General features: G+C 43.7%; 1 long non-coding RNA gene across 2 annotated transcripts; it reads right to left on the reverse strand.

Annotated features, from left to right (window-relative positions):
• Positions 1 to 258: 258 nt before the first annotated feature.
• On the reverse strand, positions 259 to 22110 carry LOC105483218 (uncharacterized). 2 transcript variants are annotated; one of them, XR_988112.2, is made up of 4 exons: positions 22077 to 22110; positions 21096 to 21133; positions 6724 to 6880; positions 259 to 6387 (listed from the first exon to the last, which is right to left on the reverse strand). It is a non-coding gene; the product is annotated as an uncharacterized lncRNA (long non-coding RNA). The 2 variants fall into 2 exon arrangements; XR_988113.3 differs by lacking the exons at positions 21096 to 21133; positions 22077 to 22110 and adding an exon at positions 7384 to 7613.
• Positions 22111 to 22393: the final 283 nt, after the last annotated feature.

The following is a 22393-nucleotide window of genomic DNA, read 5'->3' on the forward strand; positions in this document are numbered from 1 at the left end:
AAGGATTGTTATCCAAAATATAAAAAGAATTCACAAAATGCAACAATAAGGAAACAAATGACCAAATTAAAAAATGGACCAAAGACTTTGACACCCACCAAGGAAAATACACAGATGGCAAACAAGTACACAAAAAGATGCTCCACATATGTCATCAGGGAAATGCAAAGTAAAACAACAGAGATACCACTACACATCTATTTGAATGGTCAAACTCTTGAACACTGAAAAAATAAAATGCTAGCAAGGATGTGGAACAACAGGAACTCTTGTTCATTGCTGGTGAGAATGCAAAATGGTACAATCACTTTGGAAGACACTTTGGCAGTTTCTTACAAAACTAAACATACTCTTAACATATGATCCAGCAATCACACTCCATGATATCTACCCAAAGGAGTTGAAAACTTATGTCCACACAAAAACCTATGCACAGATGTTTATAGCAGCTTTATTCATAACTGCCAAAACTTAGAAGCCACCAACATGTCCTTCAGTAGGTGAATGAATAAATAAGTTGTGGTATATCCAGACAATGGAATGTTATTCAGCACTAAAAAGAAATTAACTATTGAGCCATGAAAAGACATAGAGGAACCTTAAATGCATATTAACAAGTGAAAGAAGCCAATTTGAAAAGGCTATATGCTGTATGATTCCAACTATATGATATTCTGGAACAGGCAAAACTTGTAGACAGTAGAAAGATCAGTGGTTGCTAGGTTTTGGAGGGAAGAAGGAATAATAGGTGGGAACACAGAGGATCTTTAGGACAGTAAAAATACTCTGTATGATACTATTGTATCATAATATACAAAGTATATATAATTATACACTTGTCCAAACCACTAGAATGTACAACACTGTAAGTGAGCCCTAATGTAAACTATGCACTTTGGATGGTAGTGATGTGTCAATGTAGGTTTATCAGTTGTAACAGATACCACTCTGGTGGGGGATGTTGATAGTTAGGGAGGATGTGCATGTGTGGAGGCAGGGGATATATAGAAAATCTGTACTGTCCTCTTAATTTTGCTATGAACCTAAACTGCTCTTTAAAAAGTCTTAGCCAGGCACGGTGGCTCACGCCTGTAATCCCAACACTTTGGGAGGCTGAGGCGGGTTGATTGCTTGAGGTGAGGAGTTCAAGACCAACCTGGCCAACATGGTGAAACCCCCTCTACTAAAAATACAAAAATTAGCTGTGTGTGGTGATGCACACCTGTAATCCCAGCTACTCAGGAGGCTGAGGCAAGAGAATCGCTTGGACCTGGGAGGCAGAGGTTGCAGTGAGCTGAGATCGTGCCACTGCACTCCTGCCTGGGTGACAAGGCCTTTGGCCTTGAATAACCACAAGTGGCAGTCATGCAGATTGGCCATGGCCCTTGGATGAGCCCCAATATTGTGCTGGTCTTCAGGGCTTCAGATGCAACTCAGCACAGTTCCAATTGTGGTGGCTACAGGAGTACCTGTGTCACCCACCTCCAACACTGGGCAGGCCAGTACAGAGAAAGACTCCTGACTGAAGGAAAGGGAAGGCAGAGAGCAAGACACACTGCCTGGTAACCTAGGGAATTCTCCTAATTATCTGCCCAAGTCCGTCAAGACTGTGTATGTAGGAGTAAAGTCTTTCCAAAAGTTTCTCTGGCAAACTGCATCTGAGAGACTTCTGTGACTCCGGATCAGAATAGCAGTAAGCATGCTTTTGGATGCAAGTAATAGAAAATAACCAAGGGAGCTCCTTAGGGATGTAATTGAAAGTGCAGAGGTAGATCAGGCTTCAGGTGTTGATCCAGCGGCTCAGCACTGTCCTCAGGACCAGTTTCTGCCACTCTGCCCTGCCACACGCAGCACTGGCTCCACCGTCAGGCTGGCTCTGCTTCTGGGTGCAGGATGGTGGCCAGAAACCTGCAGGCCATATGCTCTATCATTTGGGGATGCTTCTGCTCAGCATTCCAAGCCAGAATTCCAAGATTTATCCTGCAGAGAATCCTCCTTGACATCTCTCTTCTCTCACATTCAACATCCAGTCTGTTGGAAAGTTGTTGGCTCCACCTTCACAATACATCCAGCATCACCACCTCTCACCGTCTTCGGCTGCTACTAGCCTATTGCCAGCTACCAATGTCTCCCACCCGGCTTAGTGGGTCACCTCCTAAACAGTCTCCCTGCTTCCACTCCTGTTCCCCTTACAGCAGCCTGAGTAATACTTCAAAAATGTAAGCCAGACAAAGATTGGAAGCCATAGACACTGGGGACCCCATTAGTGAGGAGGGTGGGGGGTGGTGAGGTTGAAAAATTATCTATTGGGTACAATGTTCACTAGGTGACAGTTTCACTAGAAGCCAGACCACAATATTATACAATATATCCATGTAACAAACCTGTACAGGTACGCTCTGAATCTTAAAAAAAAAAAAGTCGGTCAGAGCATGTTACTGCTCAAACCCTCGAGTGGCTCCCCATCTCACTCAGAGGAAAAGCCAGTGACCTTGCAATGGCCACCAAGGGCATGATCTGGCTCCCTTGTAACCTTTCTGAATTTAGGTCGGCCACCCTCTCCCTCTCTCACTCCAATTCAACCATCTTGGCCTCTAAATTGTTCCTGGGAAACACACCAGGTGTGTTCACCTTCCGACTGGGGACTTTATACTGGTTGTCTGATTTGCATAAGACACTTTTCTAGAGAGCCGCACTGCTCACTTTTCAGTCACTTTTTCAGTGAGGCCTACTTAGAACACTCCATTTAAAATTGCAACCCGGCCCAGGGTGGTGGCTCACATCTGAAATCCCCGTACTTTGGGAGGCTGAGAAGGATCACTGGAGGCCAGGAGTTCCAGACCAGCCTTGGCAACAAAGGAAGACCTCATCTTTACAAAAAGAAATTAAAAAATAAAACAAATGTGACACCTGCAGTCCCCCACACTCACATCTTCTATCTTGCTTATTTTTTCCCCACAGTACTGCTTACCTAGTATGTTTATGGATTTAACTCACTATTTTTCCCAGCTAGAATTCAGGGATTTTTGTCTGTTTTATTGACATTTCCCTAGACTCTACAACAGTATTTTGTTCATAGCAGATACTCAAAAAGTTTTGTCGAATGAATGAATGCGACTGGCTCAGGACACCCACTCTATTTCTGTATGCTTAGGGAGGAAATGCCTAAATCCTAAATGCTGGGAGTATTTCCAAAGTAAGACCAAGCTTGATGTGTCCAGAGCTTGGAATTTGGATTCTGCTCAAGAAAAAAAACTGGTAAGAATCAACAGATAATCCAGGAGGTTAACAGTACCTGTGGTGCTTAGTTAATGTGATCAGTCTTGGATCACACAAGATACCACAGGTATCTTAGATATCTTGGATACCACAGGCCTACAAATCAAAATCTCTAGAGATAGGAGTCATAAGTCTGCTTTTCTTCCTTTTCTATAACCAGCAGCCCCCAGGTGATTCTTCTAGTCACTAAAACTGAAAACAGTCCCGGACTGTATGCAAAGCCTTGGCAGGAGTGACACAGATGTGCTGTGAGACATAACTGGAGCATGACTAAGAGAACTGAGATAAACGAAATGGTACTAGCACATCAGAAGAGGCCAGGAGCTGTGGTTCATGCTCATAATCCCAGCACTTAGGAAGACAGAGGAGAGAGGATTTCTTGAGCCCAGGAGTTTGAGACCAGCCTGGGCAACATAGCAAGGCCCCATTCTCCACACACACACACACAAAAAAACGTTTGCACATCAGAAAAAAAGGATGTAGATACAGAAAAAGGAAGATCTTGGATTTAGGAAAAGGAAATCCAGAGACCAAAATTTCAGGAGTGTTTTTTTTGTTTTGTTTTGTTTTGAGACGAAGTTTCACTCTTATTGCCCAGGCTGGAGTACAGTGGCACAATCTTGGTTCACTGCAACCTCTGCCTCCCGGGTTCAAGTGATTCTCCTGTCTCAGCCTCCCAAGTGGCTGGGATTAAAGGTGCCTGCCACCACTCCTAGCTAATTTTTTGTATTTTTAGTAGAGACAGGGTTTCATTATGTTGGCCAGCTGGTCTTAAACTCCTGATCTCAAGCAATCTTGAGATCCCAAAGTGCTGGGATTCCAGGCGTGAGCCACCGCGCCCGGCTGTGGAGTGTTTTTCCACTCCTGTCTGAGGAAAAAAAAAAAAAAGACTTAGATCTAGAGATTACAAATAATTGGGTCACAAGTCAGGGTTATAAGGTAATTTGTCAAGCTCCATAATGTGAACTAGTCCTCAAAACCATCTGTATTAGTTTGCTAAGGCTGATGTAACAAAATACCATAAGCTGGGTGGTTTAAACAATTTATTGTCTCACAGTTCCGGAAGCCAGAAGTGTGAGCTGAAGGTGGCAGCAGGACTGGTTCCTGCTGAGGCCTATAAAGAAGAATCTGCCCCATAATACCTCTCCCCTAGATTCCAGTGCTTTGCTGCTGTCTTTGACATTCCTTGGCTTATGGACACATCATCCCAGTCTTTGTCTTCATCTTCCCATGGTGTTCTCCCTCTGCAGGTGTCTGTGTCCAGATTTTCCCTTTTTACAAAGATACCAGTCATATTGGATTAAAGGCCTACCCTACTCCACTATGGCCTCATTTTAACTACAGTTGACCCTTGAACAACACAGATTTGAACTACATGGCCTCCACTTATACACAGATTTCTTTTCTTTTGTTTTGTTTGTTTGTTCATTTGTTTGTTTTTGAGACGGAGTCTCACTCTGTCACCCAGGCTGGAGTGCAACGGCACAGTCTTGGCTCACTGCAACCTCTGCCTCCCAGGTTCAAGCGATTCTCCTTCCTCAACTTCCCAAGTAGCTGGGACTATAGGTGCGTGCCACCACACCCAGCTAATTTCTGTATTTTTAGTTGAGACAGGGTTTCACTATGTTGGCCAGGCTAGTCTCAATCTCCTGCCCTCATGATCCACCCGCCTCAGCCTCCCAAAGTGCTGGGATTACAGCCAGTGAGCCACTGGGCCTGGCCAGATTTTTTTTTTCCAACAAATACATTGGAAAATTTTTTGGAAATGTGTGACAAGTGTATGTATAAAATATATGTAGATAATAGTCTATTTTATCACTACCACAAAATATACACAAATTATAAAAAGCTAAAATGTATTAAAACTTACACAAACACAGATTGTATGAGGAGCCATTCAAAGTTGAGAGAAATGTAAACAAATGTAAAGATGCAGTATTAAATCATAACTGCGTAAAATTAGCTGCAGTAATATTGCACTACTGTAATAATTCCATAGCCACTTCCTGTTGTTATGGTGGCAAGCTCAAGTGTTGCGAGTATCCACTTAAAATGCCGTGTGATGCTCATCATCTCCGCATGAGCAGTTCATCTCTCCAATAAATTGCATATTGCAGTAAGAAGTGATCTCTGTCAGTTCTCACATATTTTTCAATGGGTTTAGTGCAATACTATAAACCTTGAATAACACCATGGGACCCATGCGAAGTGCCACCAGTGATGTTCAAAGTGCTCCCGAGAAGCAGAGAAAAGTCATGAGTTTACAACAAAAAGCTGAATTGCTTGATATGCACTATAGATTAAGGTCTGCAGTTGCTGTTGCTGCCAATTCAGACACACAATTCACCTTGTAGACAGGTGATGTGAACTTACAGTATCAATAAATACAGTACAGTACTATAAATGTATTTTCCTTATTTTCTTAACACTTTTCCTAACTTACTTTATTGTAAGATCATTGTATGTAATACATACAATATACAAAATATGTGTTAATCAACTGTTTCTGTTATTATCTGATAAGGCTGTGGTTCCACAGTAGGCTATTTGTAGCTAAGTTTTTGGGGAGTAGAAGTTATACATGCATTTTTAACTATGCAGGTTGGCATGTCTAACGCCCACACTGTTCAAGGGTCAGCTGTAATTATATCTGCTACAAGTCTATTTCCAAATAAGGTCACGTTCTGAGGTACTAGGGGTTAGGACGTTAACATATGAATTTGGAAGGGACACAGTTCAACCCATAACACTAGCCATTTCTCTTTCGTGATTTTGTGATCACCAAACAACTTTCTGGTTACTAGCATGATTCCCCAGGTACCCAGGACGTAGCCATGGGGGTCCTGGAGAACAATCATGGAGCTTTTTGGTCACCAGAGACAAATGTCTCCATCATAAACTGGAGTTCTGTTCACTCATGAGTCTTCAGCAAGTCTGGCTAGATGAAACCATCCCTGAGGGTCTGGTCATTCTGGTCACATTGACGACATGAGTTTTGGGGACTACAAAACTGTGATGACTCCCCCATTAGGGCACGTTTGCAGAACTGGTTGTCTTCTCTCTATGATATTATTGGGTCATCTTTGTAACTGCAAGAGGGAGCTCCACCTGAGAAGATTCAGAAAAACAGCTAGAGGAGCCAAGAAATGTGCCTAAGTGCACATCTCTCACCAGCCCTGCTTCCCAGCCATCTCCACATCAAACCTAAGGGTCCAGGGCTGCCATCCTCAAAAATGAAAGAATTCAGAGTGTGTGCCCTCATTAAAAAGGGATATAGGTACCTGAGTCGTAGGTAGGGATTCCCAGACATTTTGCAACAGATAATCTACCCTCTCTCTGGCCCCTTCTTTCCTGAATGACAGGTATTTTGAAAAGGGGTAAATTCCTGAGAGCTATCCCTACAGACCAGGGTAAATAAAGCTATCAACTCAGGAAAATACTCACCTGATTTGACTATGCTTTCTGGCAGGATAGCCCCCAGTATCTTTTGATCTGGGAGCCTCTACCAAGGAGGAGGAAGATCTCGATTTCAACTTAAACAAATATTCTTGCTTGCCATATCCTTCTCTGGCTCCATCAAATATCTTTCAAGTCCCATGTCCTTGCAGAGAAAACAGAGCTAAGTAAGAACTTAAGTGGAGGTTCTTAAAAGCCTTAGACATTGTCATAAACTAGGAAAAGTGTTTTCTTAGATTAGCATGCACATTTAATCAATCAATCTCCTTGTTTTGTCTTTAGAAAAGGATATAATCAAATGGCCTTAAAATGGCGCAGTTGTGGTCGGTTACATATGTAATGTGAACTTCATAGGCAATTAGCACTGACTCTAAGCTTGAGGGCTTTAGGCCCAGGCCCAGTATCTGGAAAACTCAAACTATAACAGCCAAAGCTTGAGTGCAATGAGATTTCCAAAGCCTAGTGGTTGACCCAGAAATCTAATCCAACAGAATTTTAATACAGCAGAAGCTCTCTTAATGGAACACTACCTAAACAATTCAGTGCATTAACAGACACTCTCTATCCCTCTCTGACACTGATGCCAGTGTGCACTGAACACTACACTACTCTTTAACACAGCATTTTTCAAATCACAGGTCTTCATACCAATTTACTAGGTGAAATACATTCATTGGATCATGACCAGCATTTTTAAAATGAAACAGCACAGATCAGTTGAGTTGTACGTTTACAGTTAGTGATTTGTCTGAAACTTCTTCATGCCTATTACATAAAAGAATGAAATATGAGTACAAAAAAACCCACCATGAAACAAACAAACAAAAAACAAATTATGAAAAGCAAGTTCAATATTTTGAAAAGACTAAAGGCAGTTTACAAAAAAAAAAAAAAAAAAACAGTAAAAATTGTTGTCAAATTAGTGATGGGCTAGAAAACTAAAAGATTAGGAAAAGAAATTGTAAAGCCTAAAAGACTCCACACTGATATTGTTTTTTAAGTGTCTAAGCTCACTCCTCTCTATAGAAAAACAAAGGCTGGAAACCATAAACCCAGTGTATCACGGGTAGGGTTAATGTAAGAAAAACAATGAGTAATTTCAATCAGAGGATTCCAACACTGAGCCCAACATCTAATCATTGAGGAATGAATGTACAATTATATGCTTTAAGTAAAACTAAAAAGTTTAGGGTTTATATATTTTACAAATTTCTATCTTACTTGATAAAATGATTGATATATTTTTAAAATTTGGTCAGTTCTTAGAATATGATGGAATAGGATTTAAATGTTATAAACTCATTGCATTTCTCAATGATGGAAAGAATCATGAAGCATACCCTTAATGTAGCAGAGAAAGTTATCAGATAGATAGTATATATGACAACATGATTAGGACAAAGTACAGAAAAAAAACAACAGCCTCACGTCGGGAAAGACTACCCACTTATAAGCTAAAGATTCATAATCAGTCCAGATAACTGGTTGTCTCTGAAGTTCTGTTCTGCTCCCTCCTCTTTGCTGTCTCCCTGCCCCACTAGAACTGGCTTCTTCTTTTTGTCCCACTAGCTGCTGTAAGTCTGTCTACCTGGATCTACCGAAGCCCTTGAGACAATTTTCTACATATCACTGTTTATATATGAGTGTTCATCAACTAGACCCTAAGCTTCTGAAAGGTAAGGATCAGGTCTTATTTCTTGTTTCTAGCATCAGCACAGGGCCTGACACTTAGTAAATTTTTACTGAATGAATGACTCTATGCACAGATAAATTGAAGTGTTGTCCTAATTTTCAGTAAAAGTGGAAGGTAACTCTAGTTGAGTGAATTATAACTTTGTAAATTGTTGTGTGCATGTTTTTTAATGTTATAGTAATACAAACAGAAGATCACTGTTACATCCTAAAGCATTGTAAGAAAAAATCAATCAATCAATCAGTCAATCACAGGAGGCCAGCACGGTGGCTCATGTCTGTAATCCCAGAGCTTTGGGAGGCCAAGGCAGGAGGATTGCTTGAGACCAGGAGTTCGAGGCCAGCCTGGGCAAGACCCCATCTCTACCAAAAACGTAAAATATTAGCTGGGCGTGGTGATGCATGCCTGTAGTCCCAGCTACTTGGAAAGCTGAGGCAGGAGGATCGTTTGAGACCAGAGGTTCAAGGCTTCAGTGAGCTATGATTGCACCACTGCACTCTAGCCTGCACAGAGCAAGTCCCTGTCTCAGAAAAAAAAAAAAAAAATCACTGAAAAGGTGAAAGTTCACTAAGCTAGCTGAAATAATCATTATGATCATTTGCCTCACTTTGCCTTGGCTCTGAATTTAGCACAAGACCCTTCCACAATTTTGATTCCCTGCCTGGAATCTTGACACTTCAAAGGAAGTCCCCTAGATAGGAAAGACAAATATTCTGGTCCCTGAAAAGGAAATATCTCTACATTTCAAACTGACAAATTGATTTTCTGGCACAAATCAGTAAAGGGTGGCTGCTCTGGGGAAAAAAATGAAGGAAAACTTAGAGGAAAGCTATTGTTTTGTTCTCACGATTTTTTTTTTCCTCCAAGGTCATCACATCTCTAAACATCCAAAATGTGATCATTTTTATTGGCTAAATTATATGGATAATTGAAGTACTTTTCCTGAGCAACTCAGAAACACATATTGACCATAGAAAAGCTGGAAAGGACTAAAAAGTATAAAACAGGAGGGGGAAAAATCACTCATACTCCTCCTACACTAAGACATCAGCTATAAAATCTGGCATGTTTACTTCCAGTTTTGTTTTGCAGTTTTCTTTACATAGTTGAGATTACTCTACATGACACATTTTTATGGTTCTAAACTCACAAAGTTGACTTCATATCTCAAGTTTTATTCTACTCCTCCTGCCCTACGAAGAGCTTTTCTTTTCCATACCTTCAAATTTTCTAGAAAAGTCTCTTTCTAGGTATCACTGAAGTTTTATTTATCACTCAATCAACAAACATTTATTGAATACTAGCTGTGTGCAATGCACTAAGTTGGTGCCTTTAAGTATACATAGAAATAAAAGTGACTGTTGAAAGAACTTAAAATGTAGGTTGAAGAAACAAGCTATCTGTACACAAAGAAAACATACTGTCAAGCAATCCCATGTTTAATGAGTTAGGATGCAAAGTAAAGGAGGCGGACGGGGGGAGATACCAAGGTCAGCTTAGGAGAAAGGAGGCTCTTGGCTCTGGCAGATAAGACTAGATAAACTCCACGATAATTATTTCATTTAATCAATTCTCCAGGCAACCTTGTGAGGTGGCTATTATTATCATCATCCCCAATTTACAGCAGTGGAAACTGTGGTGTAGGGAGGTTAAGTAACTTGCCCCAAGTCACAGAGCTATTAATAATTGGTGGTGGAGCCAAAGTCCATCTCCAGAGTTGGGCTCTTAACACTGCCTTCCAGATGTCCAAAGGCCTAGGGGAGACTGGATAGTCACAGTAAGAGGAATCTGCCGATCAACTGTTAATAGAAACAAAAGTATGAGTTTTTTTTATTATTTTGAGACAGGCTCTCACTCTGCTGCCCAGGCTGGAGTGCAAGGGGCAACATCTCACTGCAGCCTCGACCTCCAGAGCTCAAGCGATCCTCCCACTTCAGCTTCCAGAGTAGCTGGGACCACAGGCGCGTGCCCACCACGTCCAGCTAATTTTTAAATTATTTTTTGTAGAGACGGGGTTTCTCCATGTTGCCCAGGCTGGTCTCGAACTCCTGGGCTCAAGAGATCCACCCGCCTCGGCCTCCCAAAGCGCTGGGATTACAGGTGTGAGCTAATGCACCAAATTCTTGTGCATTCTTTAAGATGCTCAGCACTTGTTCTACTGAAAGACAGGGCTTCCCTGGGAGCCACCTGCTCCACTGAACTTCGACAAGCTGCCCCCTATCTTTCAGATAGGCCTAACCCTTCACCCCACCACTCGCTGGAGGTTTGGGGAGAGGGCTTCCTGAACCGGGGACCTTCACCGGCTGGCTCGTGTTCACACCCCTTCCACCCTGGGAGAAGTGAGCTCCCTCCCCTTCCTCTGCAAGTTTCTAACTTGGGGCCCACAGAAATGAAGACCCTGTTTTCAGGTCCGGAGCCCCCTGGAGCGGGTGGCTGAAGAGTCTGATGAGTCACACTGAACCCCGCTTTCTGGGTCTAAGCTCAGAACCGGGACGCACTCTGGGCCTCTGCTGTCTACAGAAAGCACGGCCCGGCCACGCTCCGAAGTCCCGAACCCACGTGTGAGAGGCTCCAGCCTCTCTCTCCCGCGGGGCCCGGGCTCGGCTGCTCCTCCGCCTTTGGGGTCCCCTTGGACTTCCGCTCCCGGCCCTGGGTGCCTCCGGCTGCGCAGTAAGAAGCTGAGGTTCACGCTGCCCTTCGACGTTAGAAACTGCCGGCGGCCTAGACCAGCGACTTCCCAGGGCCCGGCCCGACCTACTCCCCTCCCGCGACCTCTCTCCTCCCGCACCCAGGCCTTCGCCTCTTCCCGGCTCCGTCCCAACCTCCCGCTCTCCCAACCCCCGCCTCGCCCCTCCTCCTGTCCCCTTTTCTTTCGCTTCCTCCTCCCTTTCTCTCCCTCATCTCCCCTTCCCTCTCCCGTCCTCCTTCTCCCCCTCTCTTCCCTCTCCCTCTGTCTCTTCTCGTCCTCTCCCCTCAGGCAAGGGGGACCCTCAGGGAAGGGGGACACCGGTAGAGGTGAAGGCTCCTCTCCTCCCCTTCCCCGGAGCTGGAAGCTGTGGAACTCGGATCCCCGCAGCGCTACCCGCCAGTGTCCTGGCGCTTCTGGACCCAGGATCTGCAAAAGCTGAGCAAGTGGCCCCTGCCCATCCCGTTAAAGGTTCCCACACGGGCTTGGAGGAGGCCCTTTCCGCTCGTGAGCTTTTCACTTGAGTGGCTCCTCCTGTAGGACAGGGAAGTAAGAGGCAAGATTGCAACTCCTTAGAGAAAACGTTTGGACGCAGATGGTATTTGAGGCCCCGAGGCACAGTGGAGACTGGGAAAGATTGTAGGTGAAGGAGCAAAAGGCCCAGGTCAGCCCCAGCTCGCCTGTGTTCTGGACTCTTCAAGGGGATCTGACGTCGCTGTGTGCCTTCCAAGCCCTGGAGGTCCAATCTGAGCGCCTTCCCCTGGTGATCTCTGATGCTTTACTACAGAACAGCAATCAGTATTTTACCTTGCCGGGAGAGATTACAACCCGCGCCCCCACCCCCACCCCACCAAATCACAGAAATTTCCAGCCAACACTGTGATTTGGCCCAAAAGCTAAATAATGTGTTCAAGGAAAAATCCGTTGGAGGTACCAGCAGAGCAGCAGATCTAGAAGAAAGAGTTTAGATCTAGACATTGCCTCTGGCTAGCTTAGGGCCTTAAGCAAGCAAATGGAGTAATGATGCCTACAGTTCCCGTTGTTTTGAGGAGAAACTGAGATAATGCATGTGATAATCTAAACTATAAAATGTCATACAAATGTAAGCTATTGTATCTGCAGAGATGTATGGCCAGCCAAAGAAGAAAAATAGTTTAACCCTGACTTTCAATAAGACTACAGTGAACCATGTTTCCCAATGCTGTTTTAGCAATACCCTAGGGAAGATCCCAGGGGCCTATGGGACTGCCACAAAATTCTTACAAAATTGCCTTAACCAGGACACTTTAATTTCACCATCATTAAAAAAAAAACTTGCCATTGAGTACATCTGGGAACAGATGTCAGAAAATCAAAGATTGGGTGTCAAAATAGTGAAATGGTAGATGAAGATTTAGGAAGCATTCGGTTAGACCAAATAAAACAAGTTCTTTGCTCCTGTTTTACTCCAGAATTCCTCATAGCCTTTGGTATGCATATTGTGACTCAAAAGAGCCATTGCATCAGCATTTCAGGACTAATCTGCCAAGAAATGCACGTGAACACCAGCCTATCCTCACAAGCAGGTTGGACTAATCTCTTACTCTGGATTTCTACACTCTCTACCCGAGGATCTGACACTGTGACTTCAGTTTCTTCATAGGTAGCCAAATGCTTGCAAAGAATTGAGCCTTCTAGATTCATTCATCAAATTTTCTTGAGTGTTTTTGTGCCAGGCACAGGGCTATAGACACACAAGCACACAAAACAAGTAATACTCCAGCCCTAGTGTCACTGGAGGAAACAAACACAGTGACCATGACAATATAATTAGCCATTCACCATGAGCAGCTGGCAGTTGGCCTCACATAAGGGTCTGGTCTCAAATTCAAGTGCTTCCAGAAACCAGACACAAAGGTGAGGGGCAGGGGCGGTGGGGAACTGGGGAAGGTAGGCCTGGTCTGAAGGGGGAGCCCCATGAACCATGCACCCATCGTTGGCGTGCCTAGCCAAGTTACCACATCGCCCACTTTTTCAAGAGAAGCCAGCAATCTGAATTCTTGTGTGAAATCACCTAATTTTTAAATGTCACCTGATCCAAACTTTTAGAAGAGGACCATCAGAACACATTCTGTGAGCTGCCAGTTTATAACTTCTACCCTCCCTGTGTCATCAAAAATGATTGAAAAATAGGATAAGAACCCAAAAAGAATGAGAAATACCCCTCTATAGTGGCTATCACTAAAGGAGGCATAAATGCCAAGTAAATAATTTCTAAGCTTCATAATTATCCAAAAATATTTATTATGGGTTTAATATGTGCTGACATCTCTATGAATGGGTCTTACTGTTTCAGTTACAGTAACATGTGACTAAGTCATCAGACTGTTGTACCCCAGGTTATCCATAAAAAACAAAAGCAAAAAACTTGGCTCCACCTAAGTAGCAAAACATTCTAAATTTTCCAAAGCAAATGAATAGGAATGGTGAGAAGAACCTATTAATACATGTTTGCTGAAGCTAAAATACTGTTTTATGATCCCATCCCTTTGGGTTCTCAGAAGAATTGAGTTTTAGGGAGGAAGCCTGGGGTGCACACATATTATATTTATATCTGCCAATCTGTTTTTTTAAATTGCTGCCTAATACGCTTTGTATTTGTTTTGCCAAACATGTCACTAAATTATAGTTTGGTTTTGTTTTTTAAGGGATTGAAAGTAAAGTTGCTGAAGGCATGCCAGAGAGGGACCCAAATACTATCCAGGCAGCTTGACTAGCAACGTGGCTCAGATTATATCAAGGAGGAAAAAGTAGGGAATTGATTTGTTTGGTTAAGACTAAAAATAAATTATTTTAATTTTAATGTTGTTGAGGGCTGGTGCTGAATTTTTTGGGAAAGGAAGGAGAGGAAAAAAAGCCCTAATACAGCCCCTACTCATGCAGGCTATGAAAAGTACTAGTATCCTAGTTTCACAGACAGATGGTGTAAAATACGTACAAGACTTACCCCCATCGTTGTCTCTCAGCAGATAACCTGGCCTGCTTCATTGAGAAAATTAATTTTAAATCCCACAGCTTTCTGGCTTTCACTGTAAACTCACCTACATTGTAGCCATTCTCCCTCTGGTCTTAGCATAACGGTGTCCTTCCTTCTAAGGTCATCCTCAGCAAGTCTTTCTCAGTGGTTCTCAGCCCCAACTCTCTGATATCTTCACCTGGGGACATTTTTAGAAAACACTAATGATGCCTGGGTCCCACCCCCAGGGATCTGAATTGAATTGGGTGGGATTCCCAGGTGCTTCTAATGTGCATCCCAGAGCCTTTCATTGCCTCTCCCCTTTGGAATTTCCTCTCTGGCTTCTCCCGACCAGCAAGTAAACATGCTTCCTACTATCCCATATTCATATCTCATCCTCTCCTACTCTTTCATGTCTCTTATAAAAGTAGTGCCTTCCCTGCCCCAAACCACATCTCCTGTTCACCATCCAGCTTCTGCCCTCACCTTTCCACAGAAAAACTCCTATTATAAGGTCACCAGTCTTCTCTTTGGCCAAACCCTCAACGGTTGACTCTCAGAATTTTTCTGAATTATCCGACACTGCTTACCAAACCCTCCATTTCTGAAACATCCTCCCTTAGAGTCTGTGTGTCTTCTATGTCTCTGACTTCCCTTTCTCAGTCTCCTTAGTCACCTCTTTCTCCTTCCTTGCTTTATTAAAAGTTTACATCTTGGTGACTATAGTTTTTCAAAATGGATAAGAAAAGAATTCAAAATCACAAGCATAAAGAAAAGACACAGGCCAGGCACGGTGGCTCACGCCTATAATCCCAGCACTTTGGGAGGCTGAGGCAGGTGGATCACCTGAGGTCAGCAGTTCAAGACCAGCCTGGCTAACATGTGAAACCCTACTAAAAACATGTGAAACTCTACTAAAAATACAAAAATTAGCTGGGCGTGGTGGTGCGTGCCTGTAATCCCAGCTACTTGGGAGGCTGAGGCAGGAGAATCACTTGAACCCAGGAGGCAGAGGTTGCAGTGAGCCGAGATCATGCCACTGCACTCCAGCCTGGGCGACAAGAGCGAAACTCCATCTAAAAAAAAAAAAGGCCAGCATGTTGGCTCACACCTGTAATCCCAGCACTTTGGGAGGCCGAGGCGGGCGGATCACCTGAGGTCGGGGATTTAAGACCAGCCTAACTAACATGGAGAAACCCTGTCTCTACTAAAAATACAAAATTAGCCGGGCGTGGTGGCACATGCCTGTAATCCCAGCTACTTGGGAGGCTGAGGCAGGAGAATTGCTTGAACCTGGGAGGCGGAGGTTGCAGTGAGCCGAGACCCCAAGACCGTGCCACTGCACTCCAGCCTGGGCAACAAGAGCAAAAAAAAAAAAAAACTCCGTCTCAAAAAAAAAAAAAAGAAAAAGACATAAAGTGCTAGCAGAAAGAAAAGGGAAATATTTAAGGTGATGGATATCCCCAAGTACATGGATTCAATCTTTACAAATTATATGAATGTAATAAATTATCACATGTAATAAGTTGTTTCACTTCGAAACAATATACATCTATTATGCATCTATAAAAAAGTGAATCCCTTGGAAACAACCTAATTATCCATCAGCTGATGAATGGATAAACAAATTGTGTTATATCTATATAATGGAATATTCTTCAGCCATAAAAAGGAATGAAGTAAAAATATATGCTACAACATGGGTGAACCTTAAAAACATTATGCTAAATGAAAGATGTCAGACACAAAAGGCCACATGTTGTATCATTCCATATATGTGAAATGTCCAAAAAAGGCAAATCCTTATAGACAGAAAGCAGACTACTAATTGCTAGGGTCTGTGGGTGCAGAGGGGATGTTTAACTGGTGCAGAGGTTTCTGTAGGGGTGATTAAGGTGTTCACAGATTATACAGTGATGATGATTGTACATCATTGGGAATGTGCTAAATGCCACTGAATTGTATACTTTAAAATTATTAGAATGTTGAATTTTATAGTATATGGATTTTACCACAATAAAAATGCACCTTGTTTTGTTGGGGAAAAAAAAAAACAAACTAATCCTTGCTTTCTGTCTCTTCTTCCTGGATGAGGTCATCCATACCCACAGCTGCTGGTGCTTCTTCTTTTATTTATTTTTTTTTCAGACAGTCTCATTCTGTCACCCAGACTGGAGTGCAGTGGCGTGATCTCGGCTCACTGCAACTGCCTCCCAGGTCCAAGCAATTCTACAGCCTTGGCCTCCTGAGTAGCTGAGACTGCAGGCGTAAATCACCATGCCCAGCCATTTTTGTATTTGTAGTAGAGTCAGGGTTTCACCATGTTGGCCAGGCTGGTCTCAAACTTCTGACCTCAAGTGATCTGCCCGCCTAGGCCTCCCAAAGTGCTGGGATTACAAGTGCCCACAGCTTCTTTTTATCATATGGACACTAAGACTCAGATCAGTTTCTCAAGCCCATCCATCTGTCCTGAACTCTAGGTCATGGTCTTCAAAGACTAGACATCTCCAAAAGGGTATCCCACAGATCCCTCCAACTCTTCATGTGAATAGCAGAATGCATCAGCTTGACTCCAAATCCACTCTTCCTCCCCATTCCTATCTTTGTTTATGATATCTGTCACTTGTGTTAGAAACCCAGGAGTCATAAGCTCCTCTTCTTCTTACATCCCCCACATCGGGTCAGCCATCAAGTTTGATCTAGGTAGTCCATTATCTCCTCTTTGCTTCCACAAACTACTTTGGTTTAGTTCATCCCTCAACTGGACCATGCAGTCAGTAGTAACATCACTGGCCTCCTGCCTCCACTTGCCTGCCTCCACCCCACAGACTCTTGAGTCATTTAACAACCTCCATCCCTTCTTTCCCCAGCCACCTTGACTTCTATCCTCTTGGACATCGGGAATCCTAATGTTTGTCAGTGGGAACAGACATGCCCCTTGGTGTTAGAAGGCCTTGCCACCAGTGTCATTGTCTTATTTTGGAGGAAACCAAGAGCCTGGTTTTCTCCTGTAGGCCCACATTGTCCATTCTGTTCCTGTTCCCAGCCAGGTCACAGTAGATTTTTCCAAATAGAGAGAGGAGACCCCACGCAGCCATTGGCAGAGGTCAAGTGGCATTTCTCAGTGTCATCAGAGCCCTGTGGCTCCATGGATATCATTGGTTAGGAGGAGGTGAAATTGGGCATTCATGTTTTGAAGTGAATTTATTAAAAGAAAAATGTTAAACAAATAATAACCCATAGGGTTTGTGGATAAAGCAAAACCTGAGGGTTGTTCACAAATGACTGCATTTGTGGAAATGTTTGTCAAATGAACTGCTCAAATCAGCTTCAAGGGGGCAGGGCACAGTGGGGATGAGGAAGGCAGAAAAGAGTGAGATGAAAGGGAAAGGGACTCTGCTCCTGAGCCCGGAGGACCTTCCCTCACCTCAGTTCCCCCCTACACTCCTCCTTGAGGGCAGCTTTGGCTGCATTTTCACCCCAATAATAAGAAAATCCCAATCAGGCACAGTGGCTTGCACTGGTAATCCCAGTACTTTGGGAGGCTGAGGCAGGAGGATTGCGTGAGCCCAGGAGTTCAAGACCAGTCTGGGCAACATAGGGAGACTCTGTATGTGCAATTTAAAAAAAAAAAAAAAAAAGCCAGGTGTGGTCCCAGCTACTCATGAGGCTGAGGTAGGGGGATTGCGTGAGCCCAGGAAGTCGAGGCTGTGGTGAGCCATGGTTGTACCACTTCACTCCAGTCTGAGTGACAGAGCAAGACTCTGTCTCCAAAAAAAAAAAAAGGAAAAGAAAAAGAAAATCCCAACATTCCCAACAAGAAAACTCATTGGGGCTTTCAGTGGGAGGGAAAGAGTTTTCATGACACTCTCTCCTGCAATTAAGAGAGAGCAGGAATTGCCTTTGGATGCTTGACTCTTTGTGCACAGAGGAGAGGCCACAACTGTCACCCTGAGGCAACAAATTGCTGACTTAATTACCTATTAATGTCCTGCAAATTGTAAGTCATTTGATATTTTCTCCAAGAAAACATCTCCAAATTGTCAGCAGTCTCCCCTGCGTCCTAATTATTGTGTCACTAACTGTGTTGGTTCCATTTCTTTTTTCCACAAAATGGGTCCCTCAGCATTGGCTGATCATAGTTATCATTTTTTAATGGCCAAATTTGATGGATTTACAAAGAGTTTCCCCCAAGCTGCTGGCCGTTTGGGCCTCATGCATCAGTGTGAGACAAATGTGAATTGAGTAATTCCGTCACAGCCATTTGTCAACACCTCCGAGGAGAAAATGTCAGCAGCACATGATGGCAATCAAACTAGTTATGAATTTGAATTTGGCTGTTCTCCTTCCTCCTCAGGAGAAAGGATGTATGATCTGAACCATCTATTACCTTTACATTTCATAGTTCCCTTTTAAAACTACATACATATTCTACTATACTGCTTGGTCCACCAACCAAGGGTAGGATAACACCAAAGGAGCCAGAGATTTAGCCTGCAAGAATAATAATCACAGGCCTGATATGGTGGCTCACACCTGTAATCCCAGCACTTTAGGAAGCTGATGTGGGCGGATCACTCGAGGACAGAAGTCCAAGACCAGCCTGGCCACCACAGTGAAACCTCATCTCTACTAAAAATACAAAAATTAGCCATGTGTGGTGGTGCATGCTTGTAATCCCAGCTACTTCAGAGGCTGAGGTAGGAGGATCACTTGAACCTGGGAGGCAGAGGTTGCAGTGAGGTGAGATCATGCCACTGCACTCAGCCTGGGCAACAGAGTGAGACTCCATCTCAATAATAATAATTACAAAAACAGTAACAGGTAACAGTTAACAAGTGCTTCCTATACGCTAGACCCTGTTCCAAGTGCTTTGTGTATATTGACTCATTTAATCCTCCAAAAACTCTATGTGATTATCCCCATTTTACAGATGAGAAACAGGCACAGGGAGTTTTACTAAGATTGCAGAACCAAGCAGTCTGCCTCCAGAGTCCAGGCCCTTAAAACCAATCACCTGGACCAGAAGCAGTTGTATCTTCATTATCGTCAACACGTATTAGATACTTATGACGGGCATGTGACCTGCTTCACATGCACTTAATCCTCGCAAGAACCCCATAAGGAAGGAGTATTGTCATTTTCCGTTTTACAGACAAGAACACTTAGACTGACATAGAATAACTTGCCCAAAGTCACATACCTCCTATGTGCCAGGGCAGGGACAATGGGCCTGTCAGACTCTTTACCACTGTGAGAGCTGTGCTGGTAAGGAAAGGATTCTAATCCTGGCAGAGCAGCAGGCCCTAACTAAAATCACTAGTATATCAGCAGGGAAGTCTGCAATGCACTGAGAGGCCCTCTGAGAAAGGGTGGATTATAGGGCTGGGGCAGCTGGGGCAGAAAATACACAGTGAGCCTGGTGCATTTGACAGAAAGTAAAGGAGTGCTCAAAACAAACACCAACCAGAGCAAAATGCAAAAAGGGAGGAAGCCATGTCAAAAAGGACACAGGAGCAAGCCCAAAAAGCTTGCAGAGTCATAAACAGAAACCAATTGAGCAATAAAAAAACAGTACCGGATTCTAACCCAAAGAATAAAATACATCTCCATAGTGCATACTGATATAAAGAAATGATTGAATGAACAAATAAACAAGTAGAAGAGAGAAACCGTCCTTACAGAATTCCAAATGATAAAGGTAGAAGGCACGAGGGAAGTAGAAAATCACCATTTGAACACCATAGTAGTAACTGCTGCAGCAAAGATTCACTGATGAATGCTAAAATTAGTGGGTGAAACTTTAAGCAGAAATAGAATCGTTGTATAGCCTCAAAGTATCTACCCAAAAACATTAATTAGTCACTGTGGTGGTTTTAACATATGTCCACAAATTCTTTGATACTCCTTCCTCTAGAAAAGGAGCTTAATTCCTTTCCCCTTGAGTATGGGCTGGACTTAGTGACTTACTTCTGACAAATGGAGTATTGAAAAAGAAAATTAGTAACTTCATAGTGGCAAAACCTGGCGGACACCTCCTTAACCAAGTGATCAAGCTTAACATCACCTGTAATCTTTCAGGCTGATACCATGTCCCCCAATATGATGTCATGAGAAAGGCACTTCCCCTAGTGATATTCTTCCCCAAAATTCATAAGAAAACATCAGTCAATCTCAAACTGAAAGACATTCTACAGTATACCTGACCATAACTTTTAAAAGTGTCAAGGTCATGAAAAACAAAGAAAGCCTTTAAAACTGTTGCATATTGGTGAAGACTAAGGAGACGTGACAACTCAATACAATGTGGGACCCTGGATTGGATTCTAGGACAGAAAAAAAGGATATGAGTGAGGAAATTGGTGAACTCTGAATGAAATCTGTAGTTTAGCTAATAGTTCTGTATTAATGTTAATCTCTCAGTTTTGATAACTGTGCCATGGTTATGTAAGATACTACCTTTAGGTGAAGCTGGGTGAAGGGTATAAGGGAGTGCTCTGGGGTGGCTTTGTGGAGGGGAATGCCCAGAAGTTGAGAGACCAGAGGTGAGGCTCAGTGGCTCATGCCTCTAATCGCAACACTGTGGGAGGCTGTGGCAGGAGGATCACTTGAGCTCAGGAGTTCAAAAGCAGCCTGGGCAACAAAGTGAGACCCATCTCTAAATAAAAATAAAAATAAAAATAAAAAATTAGCCAGGCATGGTGGCATGCACTTGTAGTCCCAGCTACTTGGAGCTGAGGTGGGAGGATCACTTGAGCCCCGGAGGCTGCAGTGAGCTATGATCATATCACTGCACTCCAACCTGAGAGGCAGAACGAGATCTTCTCTCAAAACAAAATTTTCAGCAGCCTCCTACCTAAAGCACAACCTCCTACCTAAGCCCCTGTGCTTTAGGTAGGAGGCTGATGAAACCACCTTGCCTTTGTTGATTGCTTTGTAACTATGCAGTGCTTCCTTTTTTCCCTCACTAGTCTGGACTCACTCACCACAGTTCTGTGATTTTTCTCTATTAGTTTCTGAAGACCTGGAAGAGAATTAGAGAAAACAGGCAGCAGAGTTAGGAAGTGGCAGAGTAGGCAAGGAGACAGGCTCAGTTGATGGTATAAACTAAGAAAATCAGAATAAAATATGGATTTTAGGTAATAAACGTCATTATTTGTTCATTGACTGCAACACTCATACCATGCTCATGTGAGATATTAGTTATAGGGGAAGCTGGGCCAGGTATGGTGGCTCACCCCTGTAATACCAGCACTTTGGGAGGCTGAGGCAGATGGATCACTTGAGGTCAGGAGTTCAAGACCAGCCTGGCCAACATGGCAAAAACCCTGTCTCTAGTAAAAATACAAAAAATTAGCCAGGTGTGGTGGCAGGTGCCTGTATTCCTGTCTACTCGGGAGACTGAGACAGGAGAATTGCCTGAACCCAGGAGGCAGAGGTTGCATTGAGCTGAGATCATGCCATTGCACTCCAGCCTGGGCAACAGAGTGAGACTCTGTCTAAAAAACAATAATAATAACAGGGGAAGCCGGGGTGAGGTATATAGGAACTCTCTCTGCAATGTTTTCAGTTTTTCTGTAAAATTAAAACTATTCTAAAAAATAAAGTCTATTTAACATAAAAAACAAAAAACATTCCTGTCTATGCTCCTAAGGTGAACAGAGCACAGAGACTCAGGTTCAGCAGAGTGGCCCTGGTTTGGCTCTAAGGCACTTGTGAGAGTGCCCAGAGAGAGAGAATGTGACATGTGGCAGAAAGCAGAGCCACAGAGATGACAGAAGGGCCTGGGGAAGGGGACAGAATGTTATAGGAAGACAGGAAAAGGAGGGGTCAGGGGGATGGCAGTGAGAGAGCCCCTGTGCTTCAGGCCATTTCTTTTGCTAGTTGCCCTTCCCACAGGACCCCTCTACCCCAAACTCTACTCCCACCCTGCCGGGTTTCCTAGACTGCATGATTTTGCCACGTACCTCCACTCCTCTCCACCCGGCCTCTGGCTTCCCTGGGGCTGGGCCAGTGGGAGGCCAGGGAGGGAAGTGGGATGAGAGCACTTAGGCCCCTCCCCCACCAGTTTGCCTCCAGGGCCGCCTCTCTTGCAGGGGCGTTGCTCCGGTCAGGCAGCCCCTCCCTGGCTCTTCTCACTGGTGCCCTGGCTGGGAACTGGAGCTGTGCTTGCCCCTGCAGGCCTGGCCACGGCGATGGTTCCTGCAGTGAGGACTGCACCATGCCTTGTTTCCCTGATCTCTGCCCACATCTTAGTAAATCCTCCCATTATTAAACACTTCTC

Source organism: Macaca nemestrina, chromosome 11 (assembly GCF_043159975.1).
Source record: "Macaca nemestrina isolate mMacNem1 chromosome 11, mMacNem.hap1, whole genome shotgun sequence".
Taxonomy (NCBI): domain Eukaryota; kingdom Metazoa; phylum Chordata; class Mammalia; order Primates; family Cercopithecidae; genus Macaca; species Macaca nemestrina.